This window comes from Poecilia formosa, unplaced genomic scaffold (assembly GCF_000485575.1).
Source record: "Poecilia formosa unplaced genomic scaffold, Poecilia_formosa-5.1.2 Scaffold219, whole genome shotgun sequence".
In the NCBI taxonomy this organism is placed as follows: domain Eukaryota; kingdom Metazoa; phylum Chordata; class Actinopteri; order Cyprinodontiformes; family Poeciliidae; genus Poecilia; species Poecilia formosa.
This window is the reverse complement of record NW_006800158.1, coordinates 843315-856707: the sequence shown is the minus strand read 5'-3', so window position 1 is coordinate 856707 and position 13393 is coordinate 843315. Positions and strand designations below refer to the sequence as shown.

The 13393-nt window shown below is 39.8% G+C and overlaps 1 protein-coding gene across 6 annotated transcripts in view; it reads right to left on the bottom strand.

Annotated features, from left to right (window-relative positions):
• Window positions 1-13393, bottom strand: part of znf536 (zinc finger protein 536) — a 251828-nt gene that overhangs the window by 140198 nt on the left and 98237 nt on the right. For all 6 annotated transcript variants that reach the window (XM_016679757.1, XM_016679755.1, XM_016679756.1 and 3 more), the window contains one exon: window positions 8215-8310. The gene's annotated coding sequence lies outside the window, so the exon portion shown is untranslated. The remainder of the gene's footprint in view (window positions 1-8214; window positions 8311-13393) is intronic.

The following is a 13393-nucleotide window of genomic DNA, read 5'->3' as shown; positions in this document are numbered from 1 at the left end:
GAGAAGTGGCCATTGGACATTGCTTCAGTCAAATAGTGATTCATCATGTGATCCGGGGGGCGGGGTGTCTGTGGCAGCTCTAAAACACATAACTTTTTACGAAGTGAAAATCAAATATTAAAAATGACAGGCCTTATAAGTGTGCTGAGTGAGCTCAGGTCACGGAGGGAGGGAGGCGCAGGCGGCTTGTCAGCTACTATCTGTCAGGGCGAATTAGAAACAATCAGGGCCGAGTGAAAGGGAAGGTGATTGTTATTAAGCGGCGGGGCCCTGTGAGCGGGCTCCCCAGATGTGGCCGTGCATATAAAAGAACAGGAAGCCAGCAGTTTAATTCAGGAAACTTGCCAAGGAAGGCGAGCGGTGCCACAACTGGGGGGCTGCAGGGGGGGACGGGGAGACAGAACACAAGGGGGATCAGGCTTCTTGTTGCTAATTTGCTGGAAGTTATTTTCTTTAGCCCTTTGTGAACATTTGCAATAGATTTTAGTCTTCAGCTCATTCATTGTTTTCCATTTTTACAGTTTTTACCAGGAAATATAGCATGAAAAAACTAAATGAGGGAAACGGGAATGTTGCAAGTGGAAATATAGGTGTGTATTGACAATGCAACCCCTAGCTTCATTTCCAGGAACATTATTCTTTACCCAGGCTAACTCCCTTGACTGTTTCCACTGTCGATGCTGAGCAGGTCCCTCGTTCTACTGTGGGAGAGTTAGCAGACATTTTGATCAACCACTGCATGTGGGAGAGGAACAAAGCTGTGAGCAGAAAAACAAACAAAACAAAAAAACTAGCATTGATGCTGTTACAGGTATTCTAACTAATGTGTTAAATAAAGTCACTACAAATTTCAAAGTCTCTGGATTTTCTTTGTTTTAAAACTTTAAAAAAGAAGCTAAGATTTGGTTCTAAGCAGAAATTTGAAGTTTCTGAGAAACAAATGTCATATTTCTTTGTATATATTCACGCAGATGCAAAGGAAACGTACGGCGAGTGAAGGATGCCCCCAGAAATCTACTCTAGTTTCTGAAAAATGGTTCCTGGAGCTTTGGTTCAACCATTCCAGTTCTCTCAAACGCTCTAAAATCTAAAAAGGACAAGACCAGTGCTTTGATTCCTTTGTTAGATCTAATTTACTTCAAGATGCTCCAAGTCCCCTAAAAACCAAGAGAGGGTTTGAATGGGGGACATCCTGTGATGGGTGCTGACTGGAACGGGAGCCGGTTGATGGGTACAATATGCTGGTCAGGGGCTGGGTGGTGGAATTTGAATGACAGGGAGTGACATCTGCCAAGAGGTTTTAGCCTCAAAGGCACACAGGCTGTTGTGACACTTTGAAAATCACACCGCCACAGAAACTGGCACCAACTCACAGGGAGAGAGAGACAACAAAAAAAAGCTTTGCTTGATGTTTCAAATTGACTATTTAATTTTTAATCCAGCAAGCATGATTGTTAGTAGTTTTACTTGACTGTACTTGAAGCTGAAGACAGCCTAGCTTACAGACACAAAGTCAAGTGGATCCATTGTACTAAAATAGTTTCACTTAACACTAGTTATGTGAAATCAATGGACCACATGAGGGGGAAAAAAGAGCAGAAATGAATGAGGTTGTTAAGATAGCTGCTTTCATTTAGTGCTTCTGTCTTGAAGCATGAAGGGCTTTGATTTCTGTTTACTTTGTAGTGAGAGATATCGTAAGAAATTATCCCAACCCTTAAGAAGCGCTGATCATCCAGTGGGTTGAAATAAAGTAGATTTGTTTGGTCTCCCTCCCGCGCTCTCTCTCCCTCTCTCTTGTTCCCTCCTGTCGTCTTTATTGTGGCGATCAGTCGGCTGCTCGCCTAACACGAGCCATCTCTGGTTTCCACCTTCTAGTTTTTTGTTTTTTTTTTCCCCGGGTTGCCACTGCTGATGTAGTGGAGGTTATGGTGTTAAACACAGAGCTGCTAAACGTTCCCCAAGGTAATAACAGTCAGCGTATATACAGTGCCGCGCTGCAGCAGGAACATTTCTACCGACTGTGGAAGTAATGTAGATGGAGCGAATGAGGCGGGAGAACATGTGAAAACAGCAAAGAAAGAGTAAAGTTCAGCAATAGTGAGAAATTAGGGGAACAGCTGGGAAGAGGTGGAAGATGACTAATGGAGAGACGGCAATGTATTATTGTCACACCTGTGACACATTTGAGGCTCATCCACAGTGGTTATATTTCATATGGGCTCATTCACTAATATTATTGCCTTCAGAGGAATTCTTGGATCAAATATATGCAAACAATAATGTATACATTGCCTCACAAATGTAAACACACTTCTTAAACTTTTCCACATTCGTCATGTTATAAACTCAAGCTGCAATTTCCCACTACCAGGTTTCGAAATTGTGGTGAAGTGTTGTAAGACTTTATTTGCATTTAGATATATAGCATGTAAGTAGTCTCCATTTACAATTTAGCTGACTAAAGAAGCTAAACTGAAGCTAAAGTGAGTGAAGGATTGGGGAGTAAAGAGCCAAAAAGTGTGACCCACCTTGTGGTGGAAACGGTGACCTCACTCAACACTTACTTTACACCTAGAAATCAAAACAAATATCCACTTCCTTTTCTGACATAATTCTCATTTGTTGTGCTTGAAGGACTGAAGAGAAGCACAGCTTCCTCAACGCTGTGCTAGATGAACCGATGTCATTGCTGCTGCAGCAACGAGCAAAGCTCATTCCAGGCCAACGCTAAGAGAATGCCTAACATGTGTCACACATACGCCGTATCCTGCTAACTGAAGAGAACCACATTCCACAATCGGGAGAGCATCCTGGAGGTGAGAAGAAGATTCTAGTTGTAGCTCAACTCTCTATCAACACTGCCATTAGGGAAAACCTTCTATGACTGCACTAAGCTTCCCTCCATCATCCGAATTTCCCTGATTCTTAAGGATGACCAGGTTGTGTAAGGGCAGTGAAAATGAGCTTAGGTAAACAATCAGAATATTATTCTGTTATGTATTTCATGGTGTTTTTGTATCGTTGATGCTTAAAACAGTTCCAAACAGAGCAGGCCTTACGGTTTACGGTTTCTCCAACTGTTCTAATAGAGAGAAAAATAAACGTTATTTTTGTGTTTGAGAAGGTAGTTGGTCACAAAAGAGTTCATTTTAAAAAACTTAGTGAAAAAAGAGGAGAAAAGTGGATCAACAATCTACAGCTAAAAGCAGGAGGTGCGGAAACGTAACGCCAGAGTTTGCAGTGCCACTTTCTAACAGGTAACGATCACATTGTTTAAATTGTATTTTCAGATGTTTTATTGGACAGTTACTTAGAAAGACAAGCATTCATATGCAAGGTAAGATATATTATTTTTATGCCCTAGAGTGGTTGTCCTCAGAGTGCTAATGTTGTTAGCAGCTAACTCAGTGCCAAGTCACAGAAAGAAAACATAATGTTTATTCAGTGGGACTTTAATGCTAAAAAAATAAAAATAAAAAAAAAGCTAAATAAATTAAATATAACCTATCCAGCCATACAGTCACTGTGAGCTGTTGCTAAATTTGACCCAACTTGAAACTAAATGATTGTATTCTCCAGGCTTTTGAAAGCTTTCTTCTGGCTCGTCGTATAATATGAGGTCTGCAGCTCCAGCTCCACATAACTAACTAGTTATGTGGATCGCCTCGATGCGGGTAAATCCTCAAGATTATAAGAGAAGTCTTTTTTTTACCGAGATAATATCCTAAATATATGTGTATTTTGTCGAGATACCTCGGCTGTTCCAGCCTACTTAGGGCATTAGTTACTCGTTGTGATCAATTTTGCTTTGTTTTGAACCGGAGAAATCCCCTTCCGGACCTCCATCTGAATTTTGTGCGTCATCTGGGTCACGTGACTGAAACCCAGCAATAACTGAGACTGAACTATTTGGCTATTATTTCCTGAGTCTGGGTTGAATTTTTTCTGGTACATTTTTCAAAGGTAGTTATATATTGTAAAGTTGCACTTACACAACAAGTCACACTCACCTACACTCAAAAGCATTCGCACAGTGATACAATAATACACAACATGTAGACAACTCTGGGTTCCCAAGCACCCCATGACATGTAGCAGAGAGAACTGGAATCAAAATCACAAATTTCTGATTGCCAAACAATTCATTCTAATTGCCAGAAAATTACTCTATGCATAGCAGCTGTCATAACACGGTACTATGAAAGCTTTTCTTCATGGTGGTAAGCTGTTGTTTACAGCTGTAACAGTATCTTTCATAGTGTTTAAATTAATGTATTTGCAGAAAAAAAGATTTTGTAAAACAATACATTTTATCTGTTTGTGTTAAAAAAGAAAAGTACAATTAATATTTTAATAAAACCAACAAAACAAGTTTATTGGTTAACATGTATTAATAAAACCCAGCAGAATAGCATGGGAAATACACCATGTGTCCCCAAAAAGTTGGAGCTAGTCCTTTAATCTCCTCTGTCATTTAGCAAACGACACAAATGTGGTGTGAACATGACAGAGACCTTTCACTTAATTACATTTCTTTGACTCTTGTGCCAACAATAAAGAAGATAAACATGCACAATCAGTATCAGCTTGCAAGAATAATTTTCATTTTGTGCCATTTTCATTAGACTATCAGATGGAGTTGAAGTGCTGCCTGAGGATCCAGCAGCGACAGGTTATTGAAAGAAACTATAGATATTGATTCTGTGGGAACTAGAAATGAGCTTCCAATGCTTTAACCAGACAAAAACAGACATCTTAAGTAAACAAATATTCAAAAATGTTCATTTGTAATTTTAAAAGACAGAACAGAGACATACTTGGGTCACTTATATGTTTACCTTCTGCACCACATCACTGCATTATGTAAATAGGAATTTTTGTTTTTTAAACTGGTTAATTCTGCACCTCTCAATCTCCATTTAAATATTGTTATGCTGATGATACTCAGCTAAGTTCACAAATACATTCTGATTAATCCAATTAATCCAAGTAGATTACAGGCATGTCTTAAGACATAAATGCCTGGATGGTTTTTTTTTCTTTGCTTCTAAATTCTAAGAGGACAGAAACTGCACAGTCAGTCACTTAATGTGGATGACAATATATTGGCCTACAGTCATACAGTCAAGAACTTTGGTGCCATTTTTTTTTACCAAGATAGGGTCAACGGTTTCTAAAATGTCTTTCTCTCTTTTTCAGAATATTGCCAAAATTAGATATATCCTGCCCAGAGAGACACTGAAAAACTATTCTGTACATTTGTTACTTTGAAGCTGGGCTACTGTAAATATTTACTCTCAATAAGTCCACAAAATGTAGTTAAAGCCTTCAGCTGATCCAAAGCGCTGCAGCGAACAAAGTTCTGATGGAAATGAAAGAGAGATCATATTTCTTCTGTTTTAGCTAACTTCCATTGGCTCTGTGAAATCCAGAATAGAATTTCAGATTCTCCTTCTCACATATAAAGCCCTCAATAAGCAAACTCCATCACACATCAGAGATCTGATTGTTCCACATATTCCTGGCAGAGCACTCCGCTCTCAGACTGCAGGTTTATTGGTGGTCCGTAGAGGTTCTCAAAGTAGAATGGGAGGCAGATCCTGTAGTTCATCAGGCTCCTCTCCTGTGGACCCAGCTCCCAGTGGTAGTCCGTGAAGCAGACACCCGTCTACGTTTCTTTATGTGAAGAACTTTGAATTGCTCTGTTGCTGAAGTGGACAATACAAATAAACTTGCTGTATGAAACTAGGCTTAAAACTTGCTATAATGTGGAAGCTACATCAGGTCTGGTGTTCTGATTCGCTGTGACACCTTCCTGGAGGGAGCCATCGGCTGTGACTTCGCTGCCAACAACTTAACATTCTCCCTCCGTAGATGATGCACTTGACCCAATCTTTCAGCGTTTAACCCCATTTCTTTCTTACTCTACGAGTTTTTATTGTGACTACAAATGTACGTGCTCTCTTTCATCTTAAAAACCTTTTTCAAAGTTTATCTGCTGAGATGTGTTACTCTCCTAGATGAAGCCACTAGAGAAGCTACTATTGCCACCAACTTCTTACTTTTCTCTAAGTCCTCATGTTTAACCCTGTCTTCTCAAATCTCCAGTCAGCTGTGGCAGACTGGGGGAACCTACCCACACATCGGCCCACTACCTGTAGGCTCACAGGTACTGGTGGCAGGTAAGAGTAACATGTTTGCTTGACACTTGGTCGTTGGATAATAAATTATGATCCCCAAACTTGACAGTATTGCATCCATGTTGGATGTTTGTTTTTTTTTTCTTTAAAGTAAAGAATGAAGTCATTCTGTGTTGATGGAGTTAACAGTTGGACTTCTCACCTGTCTGGCTGAAAACACTCGGCGTTGAAAACATTAAAGAAGTCTTCACCAGCTATAAATAATAAATCATTCTTGTGACAGCATTTTGGGTGTCTGGTAGAAAAACAAAATTGTGCTAGACAAGATATAAAAGATTAATAGGCACAGTTGGAATAGTGAGACTGGCTAATTGTTCGCTGTTAACGATGCTAAAGTTGGCATCTTCTTCTGAGCTTCTAATCGGCGATAAACCAAAAAGACTCATTTCTTTATGTTTTTTGTAGAGTCTGAATTGGATTTCATCATCTTGTATAACATGCAGAATCTATCATGACATTATCAGACTGGGTTGCTTGACCTCACATTCTTCATGTTGCGTTGGTCCTTCTGCATCCACATAAGAAGTTGTCTCAGGTAAGGCTGATTTTTGCTTAGTTTCACTTTTTTTCGAAAGTGCTTTATTGTACTGGGGAAAAATTACCACAAAATTTAATTTCAACACATCACTTTAAATGTCGAGGTTCTGCTCATTCATAGTGAAGATTTAGGCTAAAACATCTCTGTGATGCAGCAGACATGTAATACACACATCCACACACTTCCATTCATTTTTCATTAATTTCTATAGTCTGAACTTGACCTTTACCTGAAACCATTACCTGTACATGCCTAAGCTTAACCCTAACCTAAACTCAGTTCACACCTTAGTCCTAACACTAACATATAATCCAAAAACAGCAGTTCTTGTTATGGGGTCCAGGCTTTGGGCCCCATTAGGAGTAGTTAGTCCTCACAACGTAGTATGTGTTAGAAAACTAGCCCTTACAATGTATCAAATACAGGGCACACACACACACACACACACACACACACACACACACACACACATTGATCACTGTGGTGGGAAGCAAAGTGAAACAGGGTGACCATAAAACCAAAATGGCCTTCACTTAGTGTCCCCCCGCCTCCACCTCCCCTCGTCTTGTTTCCCCACATCTATTCTTCATTCTCGCTGATTTTTTTTTAGATTTTTATTATTTTTTTTCTCAGCTATGAATAAATTTAGTCTGTCCCGGACATGAAAATGTCAAATACCTAAAATACACCTAAGCTAAATAGCATATTAATTTTTAATGCCCGCTCATCCTATGCTGCTATTCTCATATCAGGCCTGTCTGCCAACAGCTGTTGCTGGCTTTGTATCATCCATCTAGCAAAAGGAGAGGAGAGAGGGAGAGAATACAAAAAGAGAGACGGAGGAGACATTGTTCAGGAGTGAGGGACAGATCCATGTTTTCTTGGATCTTGTTGCACTTCAACTATCCTTTGATATACGAGTGGGACACAATTACACTAATGCTAAACATAAAATATTTGAGATTCCTTCCTTTTTTTTCTGTGTGTCACAGAGCGGGCTCCTCCACGCGTAAGGAGAAAAATAAGGACATGAGCGATGACATTGACCTGAGAGGTAGTGACATTGGGGGAGAGTGGCACAGGGAGGCGAGGCGCGCTGAAGCAATGTGCCAGTGTGGGTGTTGAATGCCACCCATGTGCGTTTTTAGGTGGCATGTGGTGGATGATTATCATAGATTATCACAATCCAGATTGTTACAAGTTCTGTCTGCGCACATAACAGCAGTGTACTGTAGCTGTGTGACTGCGTGTGTGTGTGTTTTGGTTTAAGACAGTGCCTTTGGGGATAAAACTAAATGGTGGGTGAATGATGAACAGTTGGAATGTGTGAATGCATGTGTGCATTTAACTGTGTGTATATGTGTCTTGTTCTTTTATACTTACAGTGTGAGAAGCAAATAAGACACAGGGTTTGGAAAAAAAAAATCCAAGTGAAGTCAAGTTTTTCTACGTGCTAAGGGGGTGTGAACTGACCTTAATACACCACCTGCATACTGGTGCACAACCTGTTGGGATCAAGTGGCCTCTCGCTGTCACTCTTCACCGACTACTGCTTACTGGAATGGCCACCTAGAGGGAGACACAGAGGAGGAGGAGGATTAGAAAACGAGGTGATAATGAAACGTAGACCTGGGAGAGAAGAGGAAGAGAATGGACAAGAGGGATGGAGCATTAGGAAGACGACAGGTTGAAAGGGAGGCGAGTATGAGGTGGCGGTGGGGATCAATGTCAAGATGGAAATCTAACAAATTCAGTAAGCGCTGCTGCAGAGGTCAAGGGAACGCGGCAGAAAAAGGTTAAAGATGAAATCAAAGCCGGTGTGCTGCGGTGCCCGGAGGCACAGCTGAAAATCTATCCCTCCTAGGCAAGGCCACCGCTGACGCGAGGCAGACAAGAAGCTAAATACTGCACGCCACTCGGGGATCTTTCATTTTCCACCGATCAATAAGGGCTTATATTTATCAGGGCCTCTGAGCAGTTGCCACGTCTGACAACCTCCACTTCATTTCTGCACTCCTCCTCTGTTCTTTCCCCTCCCAGCTCCTCCTTTTCTCTTCCTTCTCCTCGCCCCCAGCGCTCTAAAGTGAGACCCATCGACCATGAAAAGGGGCAGGGACCCCGGATTGCCATTAACCCCCCTCGTGTCGCTAGACTAGTCTAACACACACACGTTAATGCGCACACAAATGCCCCCGAGATACAATTGTGCTAAAGGTCCTCCTCCGCCCTCTTTGAAGACACGGGGTCTTTTGTTCCTAAAGCAGGTCATGTCACCAAATCGCATATCCATCATATACACAAGCAAAAATTCTACATTTGCAAATACATATTTTTGCAAAATTCATTTCGAGGAAGCAAAACATAAAACTTAATATTACGATAAGAAATCTGAAGGGCATTATAAGAAGCAGAAGATTAGGTTTTGGGAGTTAAAATAACTGGCTATCTAATCATCTGCACAACAATATTTGCTGTGAGGCATTCTAAATAGATTATCGCTAGTCCATCTGTGTCATCATTGATTTATAAGGCGTTAGGGCTGCTTGGGGAAGAGATGGGGCTTCGCCTTCTCTGCTGTTAAAGGGGCTTCTTGTAGAAATCAGGGGCATGGCAGTGGAACAACTGTGGCACCAATCTAACCTCCCCTTTAATCGTTAAGTGAGAGGAAGTGAAAATAGGACAGGCGTCTCTCTCCTTCTCTTTATCACGTTTTTTTTTTTATCTTCCCCAAAAAGGGAAATATGAATCCAAATTTTCAGCATCGCTTTTTGTTGGGCGATACAAATAAATTGGGAGGAGGGTAGGAAGTACAGAAAATAAAGAGGGAAACAAATAACACACGCAAACATGCACACGCACATACACACATGCTCAGAAAGGTGGGGGGGGAACAAGGGACATCATTAACATATGAATGCTATATGCAAATGGTAGGGAGAGAGCAGATGTTGTTGCATTTAATTGACCTATATGTGAATTGCATCCAAACCTTTCAGTGTGTTTTCTGGGCCCGCTGAGTACAGTTTTTGACTGCTTTCCTAGAGCCACTCAGTGTGCAGGCAGGGCACATTGCAATTTCATCAGTGTTAAAAAATAAGGAAGAAAATGACTTAACATTCTGCTGCAACATAAAGTGGGAAAAAAAATCTAAAAAGACAAAGTAAAAAATCCATTGTTTTTGGTTTCTTTCTCAGTTTGAAAGTCATTTTGTTAGACAGCGTACGGCCCAAATTCACCAGATTCTCATTTTTCATACCCATCTTTTAAATGTAACTAGAATCCTCCAGGATGTACAAGTGATTGAAGAACGTATACTTAACTGCAACACAGATGTGTAGCCCACATATATATGTGAAACAAGAAAAATATGTGTACAAAAGATTCATTATGTGAATTTATAATGCAACATTAAGAAAGGAAAGTGTTAACGACTGAGCAGCTTCTGACACCAAGTTAGATTAAAAAAAAAGGAAGTTTAAAAAAAAAGCACTTACGCTTATTATTGTAACATTTCTCCAGCTTAAATTATTGTTGGGCTGGAACACAGTGTGTTAGAGTCGTTTGTTGTGTTTAAGTCCATGTCGCACTTGTAGGAAGCTATTCCGCGGCTAGTTACTTATTACTGATTGATGATAGTTCGTAATTGGTGACCAAGCAGCTGGCTTTGTCAAATGAGAAAGATACAACTCACTTGCGTTCACATTGAAGAGGCTGCCAATAGCATGCTAACCCCACTGTTGTCCATAAGCATCGATAGGCTACCAGCTAGCATACGCAGGCTAGCCACCCACTGAATTCATTTTCATTTTCATTTCATTTTCATTTTCATTTTTTGAATTCATTCACTTTTTTATTTTAAAGAAAACTTTATCAAGAAAAATGGTTAGCATATATATGACAAGCAGTAGATGCATTGGCATGTGTTCTTTTGACAAAATTTAAGGTAATACAGTAAATATGCCTACTGTGACATTGAGCACATTAACCGACAAACATAGACATTGAACTATACCAACAGCATCAATACAAGAGGAAATCTCACTTTGCCCACTTTAAGATAAGATTGTTTTAAGTCAAACAGGCAGCAAACGATGAGAGTAAAGAAAACATGGAAGTCATCTACAAGCACAGCTAATTATGAAGCTCATATCAATGCTTCAGAACTCGATAGAAGGCAGATTTTCTTTAAAAAGTGTATTTAACTTAGCTGGAGTTTGTGGTTGTTAAAAATCTGTCTTTTCCATCAAGGTGTGTATCTTTGACATCTGCCTGTTGAGCTGGTGTTTGACTTGTTTGCAGACTTGATTTCCAAAACGATGAATGCGACCACTTAAAAAAAAAAAGAATTTAAACTTGAACTGCTACATATCTTCCACTGTCAAGAGTACATCAAATATTTGAAATGGAGTAATTTAAATAGACCAACATACCTGTTTTTTTCTCTCAAACTTCTGTCTCCATCTATCGAAACCACAATAAGGCTAAATATGATAGTGCTTTGTTAAAGTTTTTTTTTTTTTTCTAATGCAATCTGCTTCTAAATAAAAGATATAAACACTGTAGATTTGTGAAACCGTTATATTTTTTTGCTCAACAATTTAATAAAAGCCCCATAGCACAAAATATTCTAGTTTTAAAAAATAACTAAATCCTACAGTTGTTTGACTCTTTTCATCTTCGACCGCAGCACAACCTTTGGTTTCTTAAGAGTGTGACACAAACTGTAAATTCTACAATGGATAGGTGCCTTTTTTACATTTTTATGTGGGCAAAAACACATTTTATTGAAATCTGTGTGGACTAGGAAGGGTTGCTTGTTTGAAACTCTTCCTGCACAACAATCTTCACAGTCCTGGGGCCTGCAGGAGGGCAGCCTTCTCGCATACTGCTAGCTCATGGCAACATTTAGTAATTATGTGTTTTATTCTGTTATAGTATTTTGTAACGTTGAATTAAAAAAGTAAATGTAGCAACATCTTGCTACTGCTCTGTTCTTTCCGTGTATTATTTTTTCCTTTTGTTCTCAACACTTTGTGCTGAAGAACAAATTCTTCCTGTTTTGCATCTGAACCAGACTGAGTTGTAAAGTCTTTTGACATTTGTCTTCTTTTTAATTGTATTTCTTTTAGCACTGTGTTGTTTTAATGTGTATTCTTTTATTGTTTAACATCTGTTCCTTTATGTGCACAATTCTTTGGTTTACTGTTGTTGTTTTTAAACGTACTTGTGATTAAATTGGACTGGACTCGACTTTTCCAGAGGAAAGAGCAAAACAAGAAGAATGACGAGTAGCACATTTTATATTGGCATATTTGCATGAGTGAATCCTGAATAATTTTCTTTTTAATTCCCTACTTCTGTTACTCTTTTAGCCCACACACAGACACACACACGCACGCACGCACACACACACATACACGCACACACTCGCATGAATTCTACAGAATGTCATTAAACTGTATTAAATAGCCTTTTGTCCAGGGGGCAAGGACCACCAGATATATGATAATACATTAAGGCTCCATAGAAGCAGGCACTGATCCGAGACCCTTTTAAGGCCACGCTTGGTGTTTGTGTCATTGTGTCTGTGTGGTGGGCTTCTGGTTGACATGCTAGAGAATAAGATGCCAGTTTGGGAGGAAAAAAAAACGACAGAAAAAACAAAGATGGAGATGAGACGATTTGAGGAAGTTGGCACAGAGGAGCAGAAAAGGTGTGATGCGTGGAAAGAGAGGGAGGGTAGAGAACGAGGTGGAGCGACTGCCTGCCTGCACATGTGGCTCTCTAACAACTGTGACACATACTAATAGAAACATACCTAATAAATTACAAGCTTTCAGGGTCTGGCAAGCTGACATTTTCTACGTACGCGGGACAATTTCATATCTGCGGTGCAAAGTCGAGGGGGCTGCCGGACCAAATTGCATCACACAGAGATGCCAGAGGATTAGCATAAAAATTAACACTTAAATTTCAGCTTATTGTCAACCCCACTCCTGCACCGGCTGCCTCACAACAATCAATTCCTCTTAGGAATTTGATTAGATTCCATGACGCTTATTATCCCAGTCATGTTTGCCTGCCCCCTTCGCAGCCGCCGCCGTACACACACACCACTGGCAAAGTCAGAGCTTTGCCTTTCACAACTGCCTGGACCTTTTGTTTAAATGGAATTAATTGGAAAATAAATCAAAAGGTGTGGCATTTCTTTTGACAGATAATGCCTCATCCTCTGTCTGCTTGTTTATCTAGCGGTTTTGCGTCTTGAGCGTGCACAAAAACCCCATCCCAGCAGGTTTCTGCTATTTCACATTTGGCTTCTGTTTTTAACAACGTAATCAGATCAGCATTAAATAACAGAAGTGTCACAAGATTTTACTCAGTTAAACTGCCACAAAGTTGTTCTTGAGTGCTTTCTGGCTGCTATTAACAGGTGACTCTACTTTGAAGTAAGTAAGCATATGTCATTATGAGACTCTTAAAGCATAAAAAAGTCATGATTGACTAATATTGTTGGAAACTTTTGAGTAAGGAAATTGGTAAAGCAACTAAATGATGTCATTAATTACTTTGCAAAAAACTACCATATGATGTACCAAAGACCAGGTTCCAGAGTGAAAATGTCATACTTGCATATTGATATTCATTTTTT